This window comes from Muntiacus reevesi, chromosome 1, assembly GCF_963930625.1.
Source record: "Muntiacus reevesi chromosome 1, mMunRee1.1, whole genome shotgun sequence".
NCBI classification, from domain to species: Eukaryota; Metazoa; Chordata; class Mammalia; order Artiodactyla; family Cervidae; genus Muntiacus; species Muntiacus reevesi.
In genome coordinates this window covers 18,811,688-18,816,758 of record NC_089249.1, presented here as the reverse complement: position 1 = coordinate 18,816,758, position 5,071 = coordinate 18,811,688, and positions in this window count along the sequence as shown.

Here is a 5,071-nt window from a genome sequence, read left to right as displayed (position 1 = left end):
ACATATGTCATATACAATAACACTGTCGTGACTTGTGAAGGGTAAATGAGTTAATGTATAAAGTGCTTAGTAGGTGCTAAATGGGAATTAGATATAACCGTTATTTGCTTCCTGAACACTTAATCATGGTGGACTTCATAACTGTTCTTTATACATCATCTAATGAAATCTTCATAAAAAATCTTACAAGGTAGGTAGTTTAAACATATTCTATAGATGAGGACTTTGAAGTTCAAAGGGTTAAGCATGAAGCCAGCTCAGATATCCTTGACCTGACACCCCCAGAACTGAACTCCAGGTGCCTGCTTCACAAACTTTCTAATATTACATGGCACTGTCCAGTGAAGCTGATTCCAAAGAGGATGACTAAGATGGGAAGGGCTGAGAGCCATGTCGTGAGGTTTGAAGGGAGGAGTGGGGATGGGGGTTGATGACTAATCCTGGAAAACAGATGCCACGTGTAGGAGGAAAGAAACTTGTTTGGGGTAGAAATAGTCTTTATCTACTGAAGATAGAATTTCAGATCAATCACTAGAGATGGAATTGGTGGCTTTGTGAAGTAATGAGTCCTCCGTTGCTGGAGGTATTAAAAAAATCCAGGTAGAATTCAAGTAACCATAAAGGTGGATGGAATAGTTGTCTTTTAAAACTTTTTGTAATGTTACAAGTGGGACTTCCCTGGTGGTGCAGGGATGGGTTCCATCCCTGGTTGGGGATCTGATCCCATATGCCACATGGCCGAAAACCCCCCAATAAACCCAATCCCCAAAACCCCTCTTTGATTGTCCCCATCTCTGCACTCTAGTATCTTTGTTCCCAAAGTAATTTTAATGATATTTTCTATCTTCTCCATTCTAAAGGGCATTCTGAGGGTTAAGAAAAAGTGCTCATTAAGCATGCCAAGATCCAGAGAGGAAATGCACTATTTTAAGACAAACTATTATTGTAACACTATATGTAATTGCCAAGTGGATAATGGAACCAAGAATTTGCTAAACTCATGTACATAACAAACTGTGATAATTTCTTAGAACCAAATGTGTTTATTGCATGTGCCTAAGTATTGCAGTGGATAATTGTTATTATGTTCTGTTCCTTAGACCTAGTAAATTCTCATCAATTATTTGAAGGTTTCAAAAGTGAAATGCAACCGAAACAAAAGCAATCTTGCTATGCATTTGGAATCTCCTTACAGGATTTCCTAAAATATAAATGCTTAAAGTCCAGTGATGAGGTTTTCTATTTGATTGCAAGGTCTGGGAAGGCGAACAAGCTGTGGTTTTATGGGGATTGGTGATGTTCTGTTTGGTGTTCAGGTTTGGGAGAGTGGCCCACAGCCCTTGTCCATTTCCAGTTTGTTTCTCTAGCCAATGACATGGGCATATTTTCGTCCACTTGGGCCAATGAGACTTAATTGCCTGCTAATTTTGTACTGGATTGAATTAATTTCAAGACCAAATTAATTAAAACAGATGAAGCTTCCTTCATCAATTATTCATGAACTTGTTAGACCAGGAGGGAGCACATCAACTGCATTAAGAATGCTACATTGTTTCAATGAACTTCTTTTTGCTGCCCATCAAAGTGGCGGACACAACTTATCGACTGAGCATGCAGGCAATGGGACTTCTAAAAAATTTTATTATTTATTTTTTGACTGCTCTGGATCTTCATTGCTATGGGCTTTCTCTAACTGTGGCGAGAGGGGTGTGCAGTCTTGGGCTTTTCATTGCAGTGGCTTCTCTTGCTGTGGAGCACGAGCTCTAGGCACGTGGACTCAGGGGTTGCAGCTCCTGGGCTCTGGAGCCAGGACTGAGTAGTTGTGATGCATGGGCTTAGTTGCCCCAGGGTATGTGGGCCTTCCTGGACCAGGGATTGGACTCACACTCCCTGCACTGGCGGGTGGATTCTTACACCACTGGACCACCAGGGAAGCCCCAGTGACATTTTTGAGGAACCTAACATGGTTTCTCCGATCTGTGACTTTGTTCTGATTTGCTCTGATAAGTAACACATATGCATAGAAATAGCTGCTTTGAAGGGCTTTCCTGGTAGCTCAGCTGGTAAGGAATCCACCTGCAATGCAGGAGACCCCGGGTTGATTCCTGGGTTGGGAAGATCCCCTGGAGAAGGGATAGGCTACCCACTCCAGTATTCATGGGCTTCCCTGGTGGCTAAGATGGTAAAGAATTCGCCTGCAATGTGGGAGACTGGGGTTGGATTCCTGGGTTGGGAAGATCCCCTGGAGGAGGGTATGGCAACCCACTCCAGTATTCTGGCCTGGAAAATCCCCATGGACAGAAGAGTCGTTGGGCTACAGTCCCTGGGGTCAGAAAGAGTCTGAGATGACTGAGCAGCTAAACACTGCTGCTTTGAAGTTCATGGACTTTAAAAGGTGAGTGGTGGGTGTGTGGGGGGGCAGGTGGAGGGCAGGGGGCAGAATTACACACCAAATGGACTCCAATCAAACTTTCTGGCTGTCCAGTTTCTATGTGCAGAGATCGTGGCAGAGGAGGAGAGCAAGAAACAGATGATGTTAGTAAAAGGGAGAATGTTTGGTTTATTGTATTCACCAGTTAAATGTTTCTTGCAAGCATACTTCTTCACTGGCAGTCGGTGAATGCTGACGGGTAAGAACTTGATTCCCCGGAGAAGGGAATGTCAACCCACTCCAGTATTCTTGCCTAGAGAATCCCATGGACAGAGGAGCCTGGCAGGCTACAGTCCATGGAGTCACAAAGAGTCAGACACGACTCAGCCATTAAGCATGCATACACAAGAACTTGATTAAGGCAGTATCCTAATTCCTGGTGGGGCCCACTGTGGCTACCAAAATCTTGCCTCTAGGAGGTCTCACCTTGCTGAGATACTTATTTACTAATTCATCCAGAGCAAGTCTTTCTAAAACCAGATTTTAATGAAAACAAAATAAAAGGATGTATTCAGTTCAGCTTAGTTCAGTCGCTCAGTCGTGTCTGACTCTCTGTGACCCCATAGACTGCAGCACGCCAGGCTTCCCTGTCCATCACCAACTCTCAAAGCTTGCTCAAACTCATGTCCCTCAAGTCGGTGATACCATCCAACCATCTCATCCTCTGTCATCTCCTTCTTTTCCTGCCTTCAATCTTTCCCAGCATCAGGGTCTTTTCAAATGAGTCAGTTCTTCGCACCATTTGGTTTGGCCAAAGTTTTGGAGTTTCAGCTTCAGCATCAGTCCTTCCAATGAACAACCAGGACTCATCTCCTTTAGGATGGACTGGTTGGATCGCTATGCAGTCTAAGGGACTCTCAAGAGTCTTCTCCAACACCACAGTTCAAAAGCATCAATTCTTCAGAGCTCAGCTTTCTTTATAGTCCAACTCTCACATCCATACATGACGTCTGGAAAAACCATACCCTTGACTAGACGGAACTTTGTTGACAAAGTAATGTCTCTGCTTTTTAATATGCTGTCTAGGTTGGTCATAGCTTTTCCTCCAAGGAGCAAGGGTCTTTTAATTTCATGGCTGCAGTCACCATCTGCAGTGATTTTGGAGCCCAAGAAAATAAAGTCTCTCACTGCTTCTATTGTTCCATTGTTTCCCCATCTATTTGCCATGAAGTGCTGGGATCAAATGCCATAATCTTAGTTTTATGAATGTTGAGTTTTAAGCCAACCTTTTCATTCTCCTCTTTCACTTTCATCAAGAGGCTCTTTAGTTCTTCACTTTTCTGCCATAAGGGTGGTATCATCCGTGTATCTGAGATTATTGACATTTCTCCCAGCAATCTTGATTCCAGCTTGTGCTTCATCCAGCCTGGCATTTCATATGATGTACTGTGCAGTTAAGTTAAATAAGCAGGATGTATTAAGTAAGAAGGATGTATTAAGAATGACTAATACCCACTCCATAACTAGGGCACTGGGCAGTGGGTTGTGTTTAATATTTGTACCCTTCTGTGTCATAGACTGTAAATGGAGTCTTGCTGGACTCTGTTATTCTTCACCAAGGATGTAGCAAAGATGCTTTCAAGGGTGCCTGTGGGAGAGATGGATTAGGAGTGTGAGATTAGCAAATGCAAACCATCATACCTGATGGATAAACAACAATGTCTTACTGTACAGTACAGGGAAGTATATTCAATATCCTGTGGAATTGATAATGAAAAAGAATATGAGAAATAAGGTATCTATATATATTATAGATATCTCATTTCATATATATATATATATATATATATATATATATATATATACACACACACATACATATCTGAATCACTTTGCCGTACAGCAGAAATTAACACAATGTTGTAAATTAACTATACTTCAATTGAAAAAAAAACATGTTCCAGGGAATGAGTCTGTCCTAGGAGACACTCAGCCCAATTGCAAAGTCTGGGATGAGAGTGAAGATCCCTTTTTGCTAACTGTGGATGTACCTGTCAACCTTGGGCTGGTTCCAAGAAGAGCTTGTTTGGGCACGTGGTATCTGTCAGGCACTGGACCAGGTACAAAGTTGAGCATGACGAGGTTCCTGTCCTTGAAAGATTGTAATCTCACCCAAGGACTTTTCTGAGAGTGGGTGGGAGGAGAGGAGGCCGGGAGAGTGGCTGAGCACTGACCCGAGAAGGATGCTGTATCCTGCAGCCATAGATGGGCAACGGTATAGGCTCTGCTGAAGAGCCCAATTTTAGAGTTCTATTCCTTTGTCAGCCATAACTACCGACTTGTGTTTTAGAAAAGACCCAACACAGTAAGGGAATGGGAACTAACATTTGTTGAGCATCTATTATGTGCCAAACATCATACTTGACACATCTGATCTCATTTCATCCTTGTGACTACCATGTGAGGATCCAGGGCTATTTTTCTGGCATCCGTGCTGCAGATCAGCAGATGGGGTCCATTGCAGGGAAATAAGACGGCTAGGACCATACCCTTTCATGTTGATCTGGTATTCTGAAGTTAAAAGCAGCAGAAAGGACTAGATGACTTGGAACTTAAAGTGTTTTAGTCATACAGAAGTGCCCACTGTCTGGCATTAGAAGGAATTTCAAGAAATGGACTATAACCAGTGAGGTATAAAGA